Here is a 22,727-nt window from a genome sequence, read left to right as displayed (position 1 = left end):
CCGGCATGCCTAGAGCCCGTGCTCTACAACAAGAGAAGCCACTGCAATGAGAAGCCCGCACACTGGGACGAAGAGTAGCCCCCGCTCACCACAACTAGAGAAAGCCCGAGGGCAGCAACAAAGACCCAACGCAGCCAAAAATAAATGAAAATAAAAAGTAAATAAATTTTTAAAAAAAAGAAAAAAAGAAGCTGCCCACATTCCTGGGTTCATGGCCTCTTCCTCCATCTTCAAGCCAGCAGTGCCAGGCCAGTCCTTCCCACTCTCCATCACTCCGCCTCTGACCCTCCTGCCTCCCTCTTTTACTTATAAAGACCCTCGGAATTACCTTGCCCCCCCCACCCCCAGATAATCCAGAATTATCTCCTCATCTCAAGATGCTTCCTCACTTCTGCAAAGTCCCTTTTCCCAAATAAAACAACATTTATAGGTTCCAGGGATTAGGACTTGGACACCTTTGCTGGGGAGGGGGGGATGGGCATGATTCTGCCTACCACAGTGCCTCTGACATCTGTTCCACAAAGAAGAGCCCATGCTCCTACCCACTCTTGCGGGGCGGTTGGTGTGCACCCTTCTTAACAGACTCTAAAAGGCTACTTGGAACCTGACCAAGGATCTCTAGTCTGGCTGGAACTCTTCTCTTCCTGAGACAATTGAAGTCTGTTTCCATGGTGAAGGCCTGCCTGTAGGGCAAAAGTCACAGGAAAGAAATACCTGCATATAAAACCTCCATTACTATCTACAGAGTTAATATAAGGAAACATGGTATTTGTCCCACAAACTGAATAAAAATTTGCAATATGTATCACTATCATAACCAACGCATTTATGCATGCAAGTGGAGGATCTCCAACTTTCAAGAAAATTATGGGGACTTCCCTGGTGGCGCAGTGGTTAAGAATCCGCCTGCCAATGCAGGGGACACAGGTTCGATCCTGGTCCGGGAAGACCCCACATGCCATGGAGCAACTAAGCCCGTGTCCCACAACTACTGAAGCCCACACGCCTAGAGCCCGTGCTCCGCAACAAGAGAAGCCACCACAATGAGAAACCCACGCACCACAACGAAGAGTAGCCCTGGCTCGCCGCAACTGGAGAAAGCCTGTGCACGGCAATGAAGACCCAAAGCAGCCAAAATGTTTTTTAAAAAAATAAAAAGAAAAAAAAAAGAAAATTACGGCTTGAATAAAGTCTTCCTCGGGCATACTATTTATATAGTGTATCTTAACGAGCTGTCACCTCTCTCGGAGAACATCTTTCCTATCAGTGTTAGAATACAGTTATTTGACCGGGTGGATCAAATATCACCTGTTTCTATTCTTGAATAATAGGTACCAATTATTGACACACACACCCTTTTTTTCTTTTGGCCACATGGCTTGTGGGATCTTGTTTCCCTGACCAGGGATTGAACCCGGTCTCTTGGCAGTGAAAGCTAGGAGTCCTAACCACTGGACCACCAGGGAGCTCCCCTATTGACCCCTTTTATGTTTCAGAAACATCATTTTGTACTTCAGGTCTGTGACTTTATTTAATCGTTTTGTCACTCCAGTGAGGGTGATATTACTTGCTCTACTATACAGGGGAAAAAATTAAGAATGTTGGAGAATAAGCAATTTGCCCAAAAGCATAAACCTAGTGAGACCATGATACTGCATTCCCTCCCTGACACTAATTTCATTTCATTCACTTTGTCTTACCGTAATTTCTCAACAATATGGCTAACGGTGTTTGCCTTTTACGGCCCTTGCGAGTATTCTCCGAGATGATTGAATACTCCTTAATTATTTGCTTACCACCTCATTTCCTGTCTGTGATGATAATTCTTTGTCTGATCTTCATTATGGCTGTACATTCCTCACATGGGGGAAGATGCAGCTACGTTTATTTCTAGCCACATAAGCATTTATTATTTCATCCTTGATTTCTCACTGGGCCTCTGGAACTGAAAAGCATCATTTATCATCTCAAATAGAGATGAAGAAAAAAAGGTTTCTCTCAACAGATTTGGAGGCTTTCTAGTCTAATCTTCTCTCCATAAAACCTCAGGCTAAGTTTCAGTAAAGCTATTTCTGTTTATAGCGTTGTATCAGGACAGTTCTTATTTATCGTTGATATATTGGGTTGTTTATTGTAAAGAGAAACTAAATTGATCCCTTGGTCTTTTCTGAATGTTTGGCCTTTTCTCACCTCATTTCAGCTAACATCAGCATCTTCTCCATATTTTATCAGTCAGATAATTCAATGTATTTTTTTAATCAAAGTTTTGGACACTAGTCTTCAATCAAATGATGAACATAAATAATGGAGAATACACCTAGGAGTTCCATATTATGAGAGCTTTTCCTAGAACCCAGGAAGGAGTCCTGTGTTTAAACATCACACCGGTCCTCTGAGAGTTACCAAATTCTACAGCTGAAAGGGACTTTGAGTTCAGCTAAAGTAGCTGCCTCCTTACAGGATAGGCAACAAAGATCAACTAACTTAACGGTAGTCAAACATCTTAGAGAAGAGTCAGGATTCAAATCCAGGCCTTCTGAGTCATAAATTATTAATCACATCTTTAGAAAAATTAGAAACCTAGAGAAGATCAGGCCCAACTTCTCCTGTATCTTCTTCACTGCATCTCTGAAAACTGGTCTTCTGGCCTTGGACTTTAAATCTAGAACATTTTCCAAAGTATCATGGTCTCCCGGTAATAATATACTGGCTTTTAGAGGAGGAAAGGAAACAAATATGAACCCAAGCGGAAGGAATGTGCCGTTTATCCAGCAGTATCCATTTATGTAAATACTTCAGAGGCTGCTCTTGGAGGAGACAAATAAGCATTTCATTTAGTCGTTATCATTGATCATATAAGGCAACTAGAGACCAGAGTTCTTTGAAGAAGGTGGTTATAAAATATACCGTTGAATTTTTTAAATGCTTCCCATCTTTATTAGCATCACACAGTGAGTATATGTCAGTCTGCAGAACTGGAAACATAGTTGTCTCCCTGAGGATGCCGTCAAGAGAAATTCTTTCCTATAGATACTCCTGGCTCACAAATCGATGTGAGAAATGCCCTTTAATGAATCCCTCCCAGACATCATCTCTGACCCTAAGAAATCACTGAAGATAATGACAGGATAGTGTTGTTTTCAAGTCCATTTAAACCTCGTGAAATTTCTCTAGAATAATGCCAATTCCTAGCGCCTTCTCTGGTGCTAGAAACAGTGGTTGAATGGAATCCTAATAAGCCTCCATTTTATGTGGAAGATGTTTGTACCAGTAAATTGAGTTGAAATGATCCTCTCTTCTTTCTCCAAGGCAGCTAGTCCCACACTTTTCAGGTCTCAGCAGATGAGCAGTGATTCTAAGACCACTCCTCCCTGTGACCAAACCTTCTTAGCTTTCTCTAGTCATCTTTCCATAGGACTGTGAAAAGCACAGCTGGTAGCATAGCTTCAACAGAGACCTTCTTATTCTTCCTAAAACTGAGTGTGTGTGTGTGTGTGTGTGTGTGTGTGTGTAGAACACTACCATGGGTAAAAAATATATTTTCCCCTAAATTCTCAATGACTAAGCTTTGAGGATAAAAGAACAGAACACGTGTAACAACAGAATAGAATATTTAAAATCAGGACTTTTCTCAGAAAATTTAGACTCTGTGATCACTGCACCAAGCTGCACTTCTTTCTTCTGCCCTTAAGCCTGTGGACATCACTGCCATCCTCTCTAGATCCCAGATAGACCCTGAGGGCAGAGTTCATAGCTGGTGCTTTTGTGGTCTTCTTCTTTCAACCCTAAGCAATCTGGACTGACGTTTTTGGTTTTGGTTTGCTCCTGTTCTGCTGTGACAGTCATACAGAGAGAACAGCTGGGGAGCTCCAGCCAATCTCTCCTGTCACGCTACTGGCCTGCCACTACCAGAGAACTTGAGTATTTTACCATCAGCTAGAGCTAGGAGAGCCACAAAGTTTCTACAACCTCAGCCGAGATGTCCTGTGAGGACCTGCTGTGCTATTCTCTTGGGAAATAGCTCCGCAACCTAATAGAAGTCAGAAAACCACAGTGATACCTCACATCCCTAAGTTGGGTTTCTTAAAGAACCAAAGCAGCCTCAAGCTCATAGACTGTATCTATGGTGCCATGTCATCTATAACACCTGCAGCTCGTGGGTTGTATCGTGATCGCTAAGGGACTGAGCACACGGGGACTGAGGTGGGGAAGTAATAAAAACTGTGGATGGTCGTAACAAGCTCTTTTTGGGTGGTTTATACTTAGTCATTCCCAGCCACATTCCACGGGTCAAGTGCAGCCAACCAGAGCTGTGTTTTTCTGGAAGTAAAAGTTGATATTCATTCTTGCAACAGAAAGAATGACAATGTTGTCACACAAGCACTTTTATGATTACAGAGGCCTCACTCTGAGTTTGGCTGAAGGCTTGGGTCCATGAAGTGGACGGTTCCAGACACACTAGAAACATGGACCTCTTCAGATCATGGAATGACTTGCTATTTAGCAGAGAATTTTGGATTGAAACTCTGGGAAGCCACTGATGGTTTTTAAGCACAGAAATGTCTCCATATCTGTCCCAGGATATAAAGGTGATGAGTAATATTAGAATAGATATAAGAGGTAGTGGGACAAGAGGACAGAGAATTCTCTTGTCAAATGAGGGTCCAGGCCAGGAAGGACGACACCTGAAACCAGTAGGGCGCTGATTCGCTGGGGCAAAATGGGGAAGTTCCGGGGGTCACAAATGGCCCTAGGGCAGATTCATTTGTACCGAAGAGGTGATTCAGGTGGAAGATAAGGGTCATGACCCAAGGAATAATTTTACTATTACTTAGAGGCAGAGTTGATTTGAGAAATGGTGATGTCTGAGGGATGACTGGGCTGGTGATGGAGGAACTGGAGTAGAGATAAGGTTACTAAAGTTGGGGAAATTGTGTGAGACCCTAAACCTGGATGTTGAAATCTCAGAGGATGGGATGGAAAAGTTCATGAATCAGGGGTTAAAGTCACTATGGAAAAGGAGGAATATCCTGGAAGTTAGTCGATACAGACAGAGAAAATGGTGAAAGTGCATTTTAGCCTCAAAACAAGAGAGTCTATAGGGTGGTGGAAACAAACGAACGATCTACAAATGGCAGCGGGAATGGAAAAGTACAGTGGTCCACGCGAAACCTGAGATCGGTGATTATAGTCAGGGACAGAAACCTGGTGATTGGGAACATGGGTAAGAAAGAGACTTTTCTGTGGCTACCCTGCTGAATTTTAAACCATGAAAATGTGGAATCTTTTCTCATTACTTTTTTTTATAAGTTACTTAAACTCTATGGACTTAAGGTTTTCACGGATAAAAAGAGATCTTAATGTCACCCATCTCACTGAATTTTTATAAAGATTAAATGAGTAATGTACGGAAAGTTGTTAGGACAATACTTGAAACAGTAATTTTTCATTAATTGTTAATGATCTCCACCATCACATATCATAATCATTTAATTAATTTCAAAATGTAGAGAAAAGAGCATCTAATAACAATGCCTGGGGCTTCATCTGGAAAGACTCAAGGCTTTTTTCTTTTTCTTTTTTGTTTTCTTTGTATGCCGACCTTAGCATCTCTTCTTGAGAAAGGGTGAGAAGTGACCTCAAATCGGCAAGGGCTTGAGGGCAATGGGATTATCAAGGAAAAGTCTTTTTCCTTAAGGCCGAGGTGGGGAAAGAAGGTTTCACTCACAATACAAAGGGATCCCGCAGAATTTGGGGTGCGCTGGCACCAGCTCATACTGGCTCCTGAGAACTGATTGTGACATTTTCAAGAATTTTTCCAGCTGGTGGATGTCACGTTGGCAGCTTCCCAACAGCCATACGGCAGAATTTGCACCATAAAAATCAGCAAATGTTTCAAATCAGAAGGCCCTTCAGAGAGCCGATTGCTAAACTTGACCAGCACACCCCTGCATATGCATCGTGGAAAGCACTGTAAGAGAATCAATGAGAGAGTGGGTCCAAGGGAGGTGGGGATGTGCAGCCTGGGTGAGTCAGCTGGAGGGGATGGAAGGGAGCAAAGATACCAGGAGTGGAGGAAATAAGAAATGGTGACATAAACAGCAGTATCTTATTAGCAACAGGGAAGAGCTGATTTTCTAGCCCGAGTTTCCATCGAAATGCTAGTCTTCTGATCAACCCTCTGCAAATTTGCCTTCCTAATATAAAATGCTGTCTGACCATTGCTTGCAGCTTGGAAAATCAAGCAAAGACAGGTGATCTAATTGTTCTTTGCAACAGATTTTCTCACTAGAGTTCTAAGTGAAAACAAAAGCACATACGACTCCTTTTGCATAGATTTGTACGATTTACGGGGCACCAGGTGACATATACAAGACTCAGTATTTTCCCTTCAGCTCCTTCCGTACTTTTGATCTTTCCCTTCTAGTCTTCTTTCATAATCACATTCTTAGACCTAGGTATCTTCAGTGGGTATTGAGATTACCCTTGCCCTTGCCTTCCTGTCTTAAACCAAACATAAAGTGTCTTGGATTTAATAGGAGGAACAAAATAGATTAAAAGCCAGATTACTGTTTTTGAAATGGAGACTTGATGAAGACTATCCAGGCCAATTATTCATGGTATGATATGCCTTTTTAATTAACACAGGCAAACTCGGTAAGCAAGTTGGATGTCAATTAGGCTACCAAGTTTTGCATCCAGGATTGAATTTCAACATTTATTGCATTCTCACCATGTGAAAAGCACTGAAAGAAGAGCTGCAAAGGAAGTAAAATGCATGGCCTCTGTCCCCAAGTAGTTTGGAATATAGGAGGGAGACGGTGATGAAGAATTCAGACTCTGAGGTCAGAGAGCCCCAACTTATAATCCAAACTCTTCCACCTGGAGTTGTGGATTTTACTTAATCTCTCTGGGCTTCAGTTTTCTCATTGTCTCAGTCAATTCAGGCTGCTATAACAAAATATCACAAACTGAGTGGCCTAGGAACAGCAGAAATTTACTTCTCACAGTTCTGGAGGCTGGAGGTCTGAGATCAGAGTGCCCACATGGTCAGGTTCTGTGTCTGATGAGGCTTCTGCTTCCCGGTTCATAAATGGCCTCACATGTAACTTCACGTGGAGGAAGGGGCAAGGGTACTTCCTTGAGCCTCTTTTATAAGGGCACTAATCCCATTCATGACGGTTCCACCCTCATAACCTAATCACCTCCTAAATGCCCCACCTCCTAAGACCATCACATTGAGTGTTAGGATACCAGCATGTGAATTTTAGGGGGACACAAACATATAGACCATCTTTATTCAGTTTGCGGAGGTGAAGTGAGAGAATGCATATAAAAGTTAACCTACTGCCTGGTACTTGGCAGTGCTAAATATTAATGGGTGGGGATGATGTTGATAGTGGTAGACTTGGTGAAAATGATAAAAGTGATGAAAGTAATGGAAGTGAGGGAAATAGAGGTGATGATGGTGGAAGTGGTAGAGGTAGTGGAGGTGATGGTGGTGGAGGTGATGATGGTGGAGGTGATGGTGGTGAAGGTGATGGTGGTGGAGGTGATGACCATGGAGGTGATGGTGGTGGAGGTGATGGTGGCAGAGGTGATGATAGCAGAGGTGATGGTGTTGGAGGTGATGATGGTGGAGGTGATGATGGTGATGATGGTGGAGGTGATGGTGGTGGAGGTGAGGTGATGGTGGTGGAGGTGATGATGGGGGCGGTGATGATGGGGGAGGTAATGATCGTGGTGGCAGCAGCTTTCATTGTAAGAGTCCTCTTCATCATAATAGCAATTTGTATATTAACAACAGTTATTACAATAGTCTTTTTAATAGAATTGTTTAGGCGTATCCCATCAACAGGGATTTTCTTTCGATTAGTATTTCTAGAGAGCAAAATATAAGAGAACCAATGTGAGCAATGCTGTAGTAGAATGCACAGGTCACTAAGGGCAACAGAAATGTAATTAATTATAATGCTGTGTACTAAGGGCCATAACAACAATATGCTGAGTGATAAAAGAACACAATCAGGGGATAGATTTGTGCCTCAAGAGGATTGTGAAGGCTTCACTGCAAAAGGCAGTGAGCTGAGCCCAGAAAGTGAAAAGAAATTGTCTACATGGAAAACTGGGGAAGGGTGTCCAAGTCAAGGGCATAGCACATGTAGAGGAACAGAGACCCAGAAGCACATGGTGTATGAAGGAAAGAGTGGACCACAGAATAGGGTACAAGAGGACGTGATGGAAGAAGAGGTTGGATCTGGGCCTTGAGCTTTATCCTTCAGGCGGTAGAGAGCTAGTACCTGTTTTTAGGTAAGGAAGTCACTCTTATGGAGAATGAATTAAAGAGAAAAAAGCCTAAGACAGAAAGACCAGTTGGAAGACAGCTGAAAGTGTCCAGACGAGAGGACACAGTGCTGGCCCAGGCGTGGAACTGGGGACGGAGAGAAGAGAATGGGTGTGAGATCCTACCCCAGAGATGGAGGGGAAATAGGAACAAAGGAAAAGGAGTGGGTTTGAAGTAAGTTCTCCTCAGCTTCTCTGCATTTAGGCTGCCCTGATACGGGAGGTGTCCTTGCCACACTATTGATAAGCATCTGAAATTGAGCCTAGAAAGAGGAAGGACACAGTGGCTGTAAAAGTAATACAGATTAAGGACAAGTACTTCAGTAGCAAGCGGTCTCTAAAACACTCCCTGGTGTTACCTAGTTCTCATTAACTTTTAAGGATGAGAAATGTAGAAGGAGAAATGTAGAAGTCAAATTCTGTCTAGTGTGTGTGTCTCTCTCTAATCAGCAATGAGTGACTAAAGAGTAGTGATCATGTTTCCCCCCCAAAAAAAAATTCTGGAAAAATCTGGAATCTTCATAACTGATTTTTAACAGATAAGAAACAATATTAACTTACCAAGGCTCCTTTCTGAATGTCACTGTTCTATCTTTAATAATGCTTCTGTATTTCCTGAACAAAAATACGTCTTGTAGAAAATTCTGAAGAGCATAACATGAAATTCATAAATAACATGAATAACGCAGGACTTTGTTGTCAATTGGAAGGATTCGGCTTCTTACTCTAAGTGAAACAGGAGTTTTAGCAAATGGGTTACATGATCTTGGTTTTTAAAGAATTCTTCTTATTGCTCTGCTGGGACTAAGACTATATGGGGACAAGGGCAAAAGCATCTATGATTATTTCTTCAAAATAAATTCTAAAAAATGGAGAGTAGAATTATTTCATCAAGCCTATATTTGTATAGGTTCTCTTACAAATTATAATCCCATAAGCAGTGCATGAGGATATGTGGGAGAAAATATCTGTTTAGAAAGTTAGCTCCTGGGGAGTTCAAGTTCAAAATCTGTTTTCTACCTTTGGAAAATACCTGGCTCCATCTAGGACTTAAATAATCTATTTCCATGACACGGTTATCGTTTCTGCTCAAGTACAGTCATGAAGCAGAAAAGCATGAATTATCAATTTAAGAGTAGGTAGGATTAAGAATTGCTTCCCAAGCAGCCGCATAGCACAGGGAGATCAGCTCGGTGCTTTGTGACCACCTAGAGGGGTGGGATAGGGAGGGTGGGAGGGAGATGCAAGAGGGAGGAGATGTGGGGATATATGTATATGTATAGCTGATTCACTTTGTTATACAGCAGACACTAACACACCATTGTAAAGCAATCATACTCCAATAAAGATGTTTAAAAAAAAAAAAAGAATTGCTTCCCATGTTTATCAAGCATTTATTGAGCACCTACTGTGTGCCAGGCACTGGACTGCTCCTGAGGACACAGCAGTAACACTCACCCAGGAGCAGATAATCAAGACTTTTTGACTTTTTGTAATGCTTATGCATGTAATAGTTTACCATGGTTATAGGGTGCTGAAAAGAGAGAAATAATGGTGTTAAGATTCTAGGTCAACTATGAAATGTGTGGTCAGGGAAAATTCATTGCCCCTTCCTCAAGGAAATCTTCCTTGAGTTCCAGGTGAGGGAACAGCAAAGGACAAAGGCCAGGAATGAGAAGAAAAAGTTAACTGAAAAAAGCCAGCATCACTGGAACACAGAGATTAGTAGTAGGGAGAGAGGGGAGGAGGGATGTGCGTGGTCTAAGTTAAAAAAAGAAGTAGGAAGGACCCAGATAACCCAGAATGTCATACACCATCTGAAGGATTTTGAAAGTTTTATAATGGGAGGCTAGTAAATGGTTTCAACCAAGTCAAGCAGCTTAACCTTTTCAGATGTCCTTTTCTGAGGTATAAATGACATATAACATGTTATTTCCAGGTGTACAACGTAATGATTCAATACTCGTATATGTGGCTGAATGATCACCACAGTAAGTCTAGTTAATATCCGTCACCACACATAGATGTTCTTAATTTAAAAACCTAACATATGGGACTTCCTTGGTGGTGCAGTGGTTAGGAATCCTTCTGCCAATGCAGGGGACACAGGTTCAAGCCCTGGTCTGGGAAGATCCCACATGCCACGGAGCCACTAAGCCCGTGCACCACAACTACTGAAGCCCGCGTGCCTAGAGCCCATGCTCTGCACAAGAGAAGCCACCGCAGTGAGAAGCCCGCTCAACGAAGAGTAGCCCCTGCTTGCCACAACTAGAGAAAGCCCGCGCACAGCAACGAAGACCCAATGCAGCCCAAAATAAATAACTAAATAAATTCATTAAAAAAAAAAAACCTCACATAAAACTAATAGACTGACTTGATTTCAATGTGCTTAGTTATGGAAAAGTTAATGTTAGATGGTTTATAGACCAAATATGGACCATTTCGCTACCGGACAGTTGTCAGTTGTTAACTTCAGGATGTGGTTAATATAAGCAGAATTGTTCTATACATGTGGAGATATTGAAATAAAAATGACTCAGAAATTTCTCCTAAACATAACACAATGTTATGCTTGATTGCACTTGTAGAAACCATACCCTTGCCTTTTCACTGCAGACTTTGAGAAGGACAATCAGAATTTTTGCACATCACTTACCAAATGAAAAGGAAAACCTCTAAGACAAATTTGTTTCTGCAGGGTGGCTTTTGCACTCACATAAAGATTTAGCCGACAGCTAACAAAAAAGAATTTGGGGACTAGATGGGAGAAACAGCTGTCCAGGAAGCTATCAGTTGCCAGGTTTGCTTGGAACGCAGTGGAATTCCCTGGAAGCCCCATTTAGCTCCTGAAGATCATACGCCTTTAGAAATCACATTATAGCCTCAATTTTCTGTCTCATCTCCTCTTGAAAGAGAACATACATTTCCAGGCTCCCCCAGGATGCATAATTTTGCACCATATTTAGTGGTTATTACCACCATTTATCTCTCCAGTCGTCCCCCCAGTCCATTTTGTATAAGTCTGAATATGCCTTGCACACGTTTAAAAATGACATTCTCAGTTAGACTTCAAAAGGCAGAAGTTAGCTAAAATGAGCTCACTTTGATTATCTTATTCCAACAATTAAAAAGTTTTAGTTTGCTTGGATTTCCCTGGTGGCACAGTGGTTAAGAATCCGCCTGCCAATGCAGGGGACATGGGTTTCAGCTCTGGTCCGGGAAGATCCCACATGCCGCAGAGAAACTCAGCCCATGCACCACAACTACTGAGCCTGCGCTCTACAGCCCGCGAGCCACAACTACTGAGCCCACGTGCCACAACTACTGAAGCCCGTGCACATAAAGCCCATTCTCCACAATACAAGAAGCCACTGCAATGAGAAGCCCTCACGCTGCAACAAAGAGCAGCCCCCGCTCTCCGCAACTAGAGAAAGCCCACGCACAGCAACGAAGACCCAACGCAGTGAAAAATAAATAAGTAAATTTATTTAAAAAAAAAAGCTTTAGCCTTCTTAACAGTATTCACTTTTTTATGTCATCACATGTGGGGGATTATAAAGATGCAGCGCAAAATGAAAAAAAAAATCTAGAAGGCTTGGAACACTAGACTTAGTCTGCCTTGCTTTGTCTTAAAGACTGGGATTGTACAATCTAGTGAATATTTATTTTTCCTTAACCGTTACCTAGCACTTGTATTTGTCAGCCGTTGTTCAAAGAGGCTTTACAAATATTAACACATCAAATATTACATGTGTAATATTTGCATAATAACACATCATGGGGCATTCTGTTTCTCATTTATGGTGGACAGCTCCTTAAACTGAGAATATCCTGATGAAAGGTGCCAAGCTAGCTCTGAGGATCTGAGTAGATATTTAGCGGAGCACAGTCCAATATTTGGGCAAAGCCATATAAGAATGTGTTGGGGAGGAAATATTTTCCCTCTACCCTCTTATGTTCTTTCCTTGGGGGCCTGCAAATTAAACTGACAAAAGACAGATTAGCCAGAGAAAACACAGAGTTTAATTCAGGTACATATGGGAATTCATAGAAAAATATAACTCAAGGAGGTAGTTAGAATTTGAGGCTTCTATACCCTCTTACTAGGGGAAGGGGAGGAAAGAGCACGTAACCAATGACTCAGGAAAGATAAATGGGCCCTGGGGAGGATAGATGAGAGATATGATCGTTTTATGACAATATCTGCTTAAATGTGGTGACATTTCTCTTCTCTGGTGGTGAATCAGTCTTACCTGGTTGCAGGAACTCCTGGAGAGTGGATTTATGACAACCGAGCTGGCTCTACTTTTAAGCAGATAAGAGAGTTCAAAAAAAGAAACCCATTCTCAAACGTCATCAGCTCGAAATAATTTTATGCCACAGCAGCATATTCCAGATGCCTTTGGAAAGAACCAGGGCCAAAGTAGACTGCCCTTGACCCCCACTGCTAGCAGCCATTCGGGCTCTGAGCTAGCCCTGAGGGCAGAGCTCTGTACTGGAATGAGGCGAGAATGGACAATCTCGAGTCCCAACATACTCCAGGGGCCCAGTCATGCTGGTCTAGAAGTGTCAGAGATGTGCTGAAGTCCAGGTGTGCACTGAGGCCATCCTCAGGGACAAGACCAGCACTGGAGAAGCCTCACTTCCTAGAACATTCCTCTGTGTTTCGGGGTTTTAATGATGTCTCATAGAACGGACTTTTTCAAGAGTACAGAATTTCTTTTTATCACCCCTTAGTCAATCATAGTGGGAAACTCACGTGGTCCTCTTCACCAACAAACACCACAGACATTTACCAACACCAGACAGTCGATGCTATTAGTGGCATCCTCGTTTTGACCACTGAGGAAACTGAGACACAGAAAAGTTTAATGACCTTTCCAAGGGTCAAATGGCTAGTCAGTGATGCAGTCAGTATTTGTATCTGTTCAGTTTGACTCCAAAATTGAAGCTCTTAGAAATTCCCTGGTGGTCCAGTGGTTAGGACTCTGCACCAGGGGGCTGGGTTCGATCCCTGTTCAGGGAACTAAGATCCCCACGAGCCGCATAGTGCGGCCAAAGAATAATAATAATAATAAAGTCACTAGCATGTGATAATTAAAAAAAAAAAATTCAAGCTCTTAACAACCATGAATCGTGCCTCTACTGTGAGGGCTTCCTTGAAATTTTTTATTTTAACTGAATACAAGCATAATAAGTGACGTCAAGGAGCTTTTATGGATAGGATTAATGTGATAATATTATAACCTAAAAAGCAGTCTTGCTAATAATATCACTCTCTCAACCCATCCTAATGTAACAGATGCTTCAGATCTGGTCATTTGTCTGCCCTAAGATGAGATCTAAAGCAGAATAACACCATACACATTATACATAGGTATAGGTACCCTTGATTCACAGTTTCTGTTCCTTTGCAGAGTGCCTCTCGATACTCATAACCTGCCCTAGACCCCAGTGTTTCCCTCTCATTATCACTCAGCTCGGGAATGATGGACTCAGTCAACATGCCCCAGTATCTTCAATAGTATCATTCAGCAGCTTTACACGTACTCCCAGACATGTCTGCCCCAAAGAAGTTTGTGATTGAACTGGTGACAATGAATATACTCATGATCTTTTTAGAGTAGAGGTTCACTGGGGGAGGAAATAGAAGTTTGAACCATTGTATAGATTTCTAGATTGTTAGAGGTAGATATATTCTAGTTTTAGATTATTCTAACCATTCTCCTCCATAATTGGACATGGTGCCTGCACAGTTTCAGGGAGCTTCAGGACCCCCGCTAAGTCCCATCCAAGGACCACGTTCTCCTGCCTCCAATTCCGTGGCCATATTGACTTTCAGCTGCTGTTGATTAGGAAGTGTATTTGATCCTTCTGTGAACGGCATTGTTACATGCAACCAACAAACAATAAATTTTCATTGTACACATACTCTGCCAGGCACTGTGCACTGTGCTAGTCACGGTGGATACAAATATAAATCAGGTATAATCCTCCCTTTCAAGTTTCCATCAGAGAGAGAAGCATGGAGGCAGAGAGAGGCAGGACAGTTCGGGTGTGTACAAAATGCAGAGGAGACGCCAGGAAAGGTTTCACAACACAGGAGATATTTGAGTTGGTTCTGAAAAATGGGTTAAGTGTGCCGCAGCCACTCCTATGACCACTTACAAAAAACTGGCAGATTAGAATCTGATCCATTTCTTTTAAAAGCTACTTGGAAGTCTCGAAGATTCCGCAGAGGGTGGAGAAGAAAAGAATCTGAATTTTAAAATTTCATTCCATGTTTTGTCAAACCATGTCTATATTCTGTGACCCCGGATAAGACTGGAAGCAGCATCCTTGCACAGCTTGACGGGCATTCTCCGGGCTTTCCATGTGATGGTGTAAAACAGCACGCAAACAGCAGGGGGCAATGCGGTTTCACCAAAAATCACAGGAAACGCTCCAGATCTTGTTTTGACTACGAACTTTTAAAGCATCCTGGTGCAAAGGTGAAATCCTTAATAAAAAGAAGAGTTTCGCTAAGGAAAAAAAAAAACTTTTAAAAATCGTTTCTTCGAAAGCTTCCCGAATTGCCGTCAAAATTGCCTTTCAGCATTTGTGCACAGATGAACGTTTTGCAATATTATTTGCAAAAGAATTTCTTCAAATTTTTTCTCAATACAGCTGCCTGATCTTCCCCATACTCTGCCTAAGAAATCTAACCAGCCCCCAGCTAGCCCGAATTCGCACGGCTGGGACTCTATTGCGTCCTCAGCCCATCGTGGGCTCTCCTCCCTCCGCGGCCTTGCAGCGTACCCAGCTGCCTCTTTGGCGGAGCTGCGGCTCCCTTGAAGGTAATTCCAATCGGGCCTGTGTTCTGTTTCCGGCTCAGCAGCCGCCAGGTGTGTGCCCTCCCTTAAGCCCCAAGGATGAGAGATCAAAGGTGTGTCTACATCTGCCTCCTGCCCAGCTCTTTAATCTGTTACACGTTCAAAAGGGACAAGTACGGTATTGTGCGCTTAGGGAGGGAGGACAAATCAGAGCCATGGAAATGGACAACGACCCAGAGTGTGTGAACGCGCTCAGAGGAGGTGGGTTACGTCGGTCTACATAGTAACCCTGCCATTTGGGGAGTGTTTTCTTTTAAATTATATTATGAATATTATGCGTAAATGGAAACGGAGGTCTTCTTTTCTCTGATTGGAGCCCTACTAAACCCTCTTAAAAAATATATTGTAGGAAAAAAAAATATATATATTGTAGGGAATTCCCTGCCGGTCCAGTGGTTAAGACTCGGGCTTTCACTGCCTTGGACCCGGGTTCAATCCCTGGTCGGGGAAAGAAGATACCGCAAGCCGCGCAGCATGGCCAAAAAATAATTTAAAAAAATTTTTAATATTGTACATAGGCCCATTTGGAGACTACTGTTAAGAGAACTATAACGAGGCAAAGGAAAATCCTTTTAAAATTATGAAATGGACATTTTAAGGACATTTATAGGGACCTTATTTCACATACAGCAAAAATGACAGACTAAGGACTTAAGGAAACAGCAGAAAAATTTTAAGAAAGACAGTTTCCAGTGGACCCATCTATTTTCCACATGAACAAGACTCAATAAGTACGGAAATACATTTTTTAAAAAACAGTAGACTGCAAGTTAGATATTTAGAAAATAGTCTTGGAAGCAGAGGTAATGGACGGTATAGAATCTACCCAGACATCAGCCCTCCTGCAGTTCTTTCCGGCCACAGTTTTGGATGAAGGGGTAGGGCAGAAAAGAGCTCACAATCTAGTAAGAAATTATTTCTAAACTTAAATTTAGAAATCATTTAGAAAGTTGAGTACCCACAACTTTCTTCAGATTCTCAGGAGAGCTCCCTAATTTCCAGCAAAGACATAAATGTGAGAACACAGACAGTTTTTTTTCCTCTGCTCTCCTGTGCCCCCACACACACAAGCAATTTTCAGCTTCCTCTTCTCTGCACAGTGGTGACCAAAAGGAACTTCAGCAACTTCAGTTGTGCTGAGCTGCCGTCACAGACAGATATTAAGTCACATTGTCTTTCCTCAGTTACAACAACTTTGAATCCAAAAGTTCACAATGTGTGAGAGAGAAGAATAGTGACACAGTTATTAGATTCTCCGGTGAGGAGGGAGTCCTTATCAGCTGCATCAAATATTTCCATTCATCTACTTAAATATTTATTCAGCACTGTGTCCAGACACACTACTTGACTCTGGAAATCGTTGAACGAAGTGTCTTGCTCACAACCTAGAAGTGGAAGCTGGCATTCATGAAATAATCACAGAGATAATTGCTCTGAAAGAAACACAGTTTTTGCAGGAGAATCTGCTGTAACAAAGGAACTAATTTAGAGGGTCAGGGAGAACTTCCCTGAGAAAATCCTCATAAGCTAAGAGCTGGAAGATCAGGAAGAGTGACAGAGGGCACATGTTAATATTCAGAGACCTAAAGCGTGGTGTGACCGGAGTACCGATTGCTAAGGGCTGAGATGCCAGGTAAGGTCAGAGAATTTGGGCTCAGGTTCAGTTACCTGTTGCTACATAACATATGACTCCAAAACATAGCAAAGGAGCTTAAAAACAACTGCTTTCGTATACCCCACGATCTTATGGGACATGAACTTAGACAGGGTTCACCTGGATGGTTCTTCTGTTGCATATTCAGCTGGAGGTTGGGCTGGTCTAGGAGATCCGGGATGGCATCATTTTCACCATATTCTATTGGTTAGAGCAGTCACAGAGCCCACCCAGGTCAAGGGGAACAACTGTTCTCAATGGGAACAGTTTCAAATAATTTGTGGCTACCTTTAGTCAGCCATGGTTCACCATGGGACACAAACTATTTACATTCCCCTGTAGGCAACATGTACTCACTCCTAGAGCCGTCCAGAAAAGTCATCTTATTACGGCATTAAGTTCAAGTTTGAGGTCCAGGTTCTTACCATCTAAATAAGGGTCAAGTGCTGATAAGGCATCTTTGATAGAGCTCTCTAGTACAGCTGCTCTCAATATGAAGACTTGTGAACTGAAATGAAAAGTATAATACCCCCACCATACACACACATACCAACCCAGCATATACGGATGGTACAGAGGTGAGATCAATGCAGTGAGCATTCTCATTCAAAGAGTGGAGGAAAAGGAGGCACAGAGCAATCACTGGCCTGGAGCAGTTCTGAAATCCATATACTGCCAGTTCCTTGACTTGGAGGGCCCAGTCCTGCTCCCTGACTCTCTGCAGTTCTGGTTGCCACGCTGAAAACTCTTGGTCATACCTCCTAAGTTATCCTGTTTCCATAATGTCTTAGTTAGCTCGAGCTGCCATAACAAAATACCATAGACTGGATGGCTTAAACAACAGATATTTATTTCTTACACTTCTGAAGCCTGGAAGTCTGAAATCAGGGTGCCAGCATGGTCAGGATCTGGTGAGGACTGTCTTCCTGTCTTGTAAATGGACACCTTGCTGTGTGCTCACATGGCCTTTCCTCAGTGCATACATGTGGAGAGGGAGAGTAATATATTTCTCTCCCTCTTCTTTCAAAGGCACTAATCCCATCATGGGAGCCCCACCCTCATGACCTTATCTAGACCTAAGTAACTGCCAAAGGCCCTACCTCCAAATGCCATCACATTAGGGGTTAGTTAGGGCTTCAACGTATGAATTTGGGGAAGGGGTGAGGGGAACACAATTTAGTCCTTAGCACATAAGAAACGGCATTTGCCACTGAATAATCTTCTCAGCCTATCTCCTGCCCATAGATGTTTGGAGGCTTTAAAGACTCTTCCACTTTGAACTACCTCTGCCCATTTTTATCCAAGCTGATAATGTGTACATTAATACACTCCTCTTGAAATCTTTGTGGGTCTCCTATGAATCTTATTAGACTTCACTCTATTAGACAAAACACACATCCACAATTCTCCTCAAGACAATCCCTTCTTTGGCCTGGGCTCAGAGTCAGGGTGCCGTGGGAAAACACCCTTAGGATTCTTAGAAGAATTTTTGTCTCTTTTAGAAGCTTGAGCACACTTAAGTCTTTCTGAAGGCATAAAAAAGGGTCTTATGGCCACAGGCTTGAGATGATCTCCACCATCAGTCAATTTCTAAGTTGAGAGCCTCTTGCCTTTGACAAAACTAGGAATGTGAAACCATTTTATCTTTTTTTAAACCAACAAGTACTAGCTCTATATATTTCTTCTAAATTTTGCTTGAAAACTGAACAGTTCCTTTTTTTAACTCATCTTTCTTTATACATTATCATATGCAACTTTTTTAAAGAACCAACTGGAACTTTAAGCATTCTACCTGCAAATCTCCTTACTAAAATCTATGAATTCATCAGGTATTTTTTTTATTTTCCATGTTACTACAGGTGACAACGTTGCCAAGCGCCCTGTCTCTACATCAGAAGAGTTGCCTTTTCTCTAGTCTCCCAGTTTGGGAGGACGGTGGCAAGTTTTCCCTGTCTTCCTAGCTTTCACCAGCAGTCTCCTCAAGGCCTTCTAGCTTCTTCCCTCAGCAGATGTTGTTAGTTAGAATGTCTAAACCTGGTCTCTCCATCACAGCAGTCTTAGGGCTTCCAACCTGGTATGTCAGGGTTTCCAGAGACAGAAAAAAAGAGGCTGCCTGTTTCATAAAGCCTGGGCACAGACATTGGGAGAGTATCACTTCCACTGTACTTTTAATGGTCAAAGCAGTCTCAGAGCTGGCCCTGATTCAAGAAGAGGGGACATAACCCACCTCTCTCTATGGGAGGTGTACGGAAGAATTTGTGACCATTTTTATTCCACTATGGGTGACATCATGTAGGGCTTTGCAAGTCATGTTAAGGCTTTTGAATAAAGGCTTTTATCTTAAAAGTAATGACAAGCCATTTAAGAATTTTAAAAGGGAGAGGATATCACATAATTGGACTTGCCTTTTGAAAAGATCACTCCAGCTGCATTGTAAGAATGCACTGAGGGACTTCCTTGATGGTCCAGTGGTTAAGACTCCGTGCTTCCAATGCAGGGGGCACAGGGTTCAATCCCTGTTCAGGGGAACTGAGATCCCACGTGCCACAAGGCACGGCCAAAAAAAAGAATGCATTGGAAGAAGGTTATTAAAAACAGAATGGCTCTTTCTTTGTTCCTCTTTCTCAATCCATATCTTATCATACAGATTCCTGTGAACATTACTATGGCAATGTGGCCTGGGGTAATGACAGTAGAGGCAAGAAAACTGCAGATTCTAGAGATATTTGGATATAAAATCAATTAGCTAATACTCCTTGAAGTCCACTTAGGGCATAATCTTGCTTCCAACCCTAACGCTAACCATACCCCTAACCCTAACCCTAACCGTAACCCTAAACCTAACGTTGCTAAACTTACTTCTTGGGGACTTTTTACATTATAATCCTGAAACCTAATCTCTACTGTAATTTTTGTGTATTCACTCCACACATCAATGTTCACTAATCTCCATGAAGACCAGCCTCTGAATAGAAATAGTCAGTGGTCAACAGAATAAAATCTAGGATTCTGCTCAATGATATCCACAATTAAGATAACATGTTTGAATTACACTTGCTGGGATTGATCAGATTTTCTTTGAAGACACCTGGAAACACTTGGCAAATATCACTTATTCGTCTGATAAATATTGATTAAGTATGTACTGTATGCCACGCACTGTTCTGGTCAAGGGAGTTACAGCAGCAAGCAAGAAAGACCAGGTTCCTGTTCTCATTCTGCTCACGTTCTAATGAGGAAAAACAGCCCAAAACAAAGAACCAAACACTAAATCAATGAGATAATCTTTAAGTAGTGATAACTGCTATAAAAAAAAAAAATAAGGGAGCTTCCCTGGTGGCGCAGCGGTTGAGAGTCCGTCTGCCGATGCAAGGGACGCGGGTTCGTGCCCGGATCCGGGAAGATCCCACATGCCGCGAGCGGCTGGGCCCGTGAGCCGTGGCCACTGAGCCTGCGCATCCGGAGCCTGTGCTCCACAACGGGAGAGGCCACAACAGTGAGAGGCCCGCGTACCGCAAAAAAACAAATAAATAAATAAAAGAGAGAGATGGGCCAGAGAATTCTTACTGGGACTGCTATAAATACAGTAAGCAAGGAAGGATTCTTCGAGAAAGTGACATTTGAAGTAAAAGCTGAATGAAGAGAAAGAGCTAGCTGTGGGAAGATCCAGCAGTTTGGGGAAGAGCATTCAAGACGGAGGGAGCAGCAAGTAGGGGTGGAGCGGGGACAAAAAGGAATTAGCACTGCAAAGTACAGAGAGAAAACCAAGCGGCTAAAGCATTTGAGTGAGGGAGAAAGTCACCTGAAATGAAGTAGAAGAAATAAGAAAATAAGCAGGAATACATCACATAGGGCCTCATTGGCCAGGGCTAAACATTTGATGAGCATTTTAACAATAATGAGATGTCACTGCAGGGTTTTAGTGAGTCCTAGTCATTCACACTTTAGCATGAATTATTTTAACCTGACCCTTTCTCCTAAGAATTACTTGAGATCAACTGAGGTGAGTCATTAGGTGGAAAAAACATTTCGGTGGACTATGAAAATTTAAATGGGGGAGAGGGGATGGGTAGGCTCCACTGTGTGTATATATACATATATGTATGTGTTTCTGGCTTACCCTGAATTCCAGGCAATGTCAATGTCAGCCAGTCACCAGACAATGTCTACTGTGTGTCCTAGAAGTCAGCGATGCTACGTGTAGCTTTTCAGCACCAACATCAATCATTTCTTAAATATTCATTTTTTTAATATTTCTATTTTAAGATAAAGGAAATAGCTTCTCGTTCTATAAGTTTTTGTATAATGTTAATATTAGCTACCTAACCAGATTTAGCCAATTCTAGATTTTCACTATAACATAGTTAACCTTGCAATATAAAAGCCTATCTTGCTATAGGGAAAAGCTTGATTTGGGGTTTAAAAAAATAAGAAGTACATATGGAGTAACAAATCACTAATGTTTTTGTTAAAATAATGTTTACACTTAGAGTTCTAAAGTCCGAATTTTGTTTTTTAATGGACCTTTTTATCCCTTACTCTATAAATGCTTTCCTGGACTCCCATCCACCACCACCCACATCTCCCATAAGAAATTCTTTAGACTTTCTTGCTTTACTTGCATCAAGCCTGTTTCTACACACTGATTAGATCGCACTGTTGTCCTTTCATTTGAGTGAGAGTTGCTGACACCATAGTTGCGCACAAAAATAAACACGGCTGGAAAAAAATCAATATTCCGACCTGGTTTCCTGCATAAAGATTCCACAGTTTAAAAAAGACAGGATCATTGCTTACTAAGCCAGTGACTCATACCTCTTGGCATGGTTGCCTGACCAAAAGAATGCCAAAACCGTTTAGCCTGTGTTCTTAGTTGATGGTCAATGACTGTTATTTCCAAGGTGACCTATGTATAGTATATTTTTGCGTATGACAGGTTTAAGAGGTTGTGAAATTACTGGCAAAATAATAGTAAATGCTCAGCTTATTCACATTTGGCTTGTTTGGTTAAATTACAACCCCTTTTGTGAATATCTCAGAAAGTATTTGGAAGGTCAAGATTTTCTTCTCTGGCCCTGAGTAGAAAGAAACATCAGTTATGGCCATGGTGTGTCAGACCTGGTTCATACCAGCTGGCAAAAGCCAATTGTTACATTGTCGGGAATTTTCTAAGTCCATTATTAAACATAGCCATTATTACAAATCAAATTAGGCAAACTTCCAATTATAATTATGTTAAGAAACAAAGGTAATAAATACCTAAAACTCTTTCCTTCTAATCATTTGACTACATTTTACTATCCATGCTCTTGGGGTTTTTTATGTCTCCTGTCCGTGTGTGGTGAAATACTACATGATGGTTTTGCTACTACCCATCTCCTCCCAAAGCCACGTTCATTGACATCCAAGCTGGTACCTCGACATAGGTCTTAGTGGGAGTATTTACATAGTGTTGATGTTGAAAGAGTTTTAATCTAATGAAAATAATTTATACAAAAGTGAAAAATAGTTTAATAGCAGCTCACATAAAAGATATAATGATAATGAATTTATTGGGAAAAGAGCAAACTGGGATGAAATTCAGTGCATGATTTTTGTCAAATCATGATTGATTTGCTGGCTATGAATACAAGAGTTGGGCCCAAATCAACAGAAGTATTCTGTGAGAATCTATTGGCTACATGGAACTTGCAATAAAGAAGACGGTATATTATATTATTACGTATAGTTTGTGTATATCATTTATGTCAGTAAAACTCATAATATATACACATAATACAGGCACGCTTTTTCCTCTGGAGAGTCCCTTGTTAAACATTGACCAGACATTACTGGTTCCACAGGAAAGATGAAATTCG

General features: G+C 41.8%; 1 protein-coding gene across 14 annotated transcripts in view; it reads left to right on the top strand.

Annotated features, from left to right (window-relative positions):
• DLGAP1 (DLG associated protein 1) overlaps positions 1-22,727 on the top strand; it is a gene marked incomplete at both ends in the record, with an annotated part of 968,578 nt that overhangs the window by 840,569 nt on the left and 105,282 nt on the right. The window lies entirely within an intron of this gene.

This window comes from Stenella coeruleoalba (genome assembly GCF_951394435.1).
Source record: "Stenella coeruleoalba genome assembly, chromosome: 14".
NCBI classification, from domain to species: domain Eukaryota; kingdom Metazoa; phylum Chordata; class Mammalia; order Artiodactyla; family Delphinidae; genus Stenella; species Stenella coeruleoalba.
Note: the sequence above shows the minus strand (reverse complement) of the source record. Positions and strands in the feature narration are given on the sequence as shown.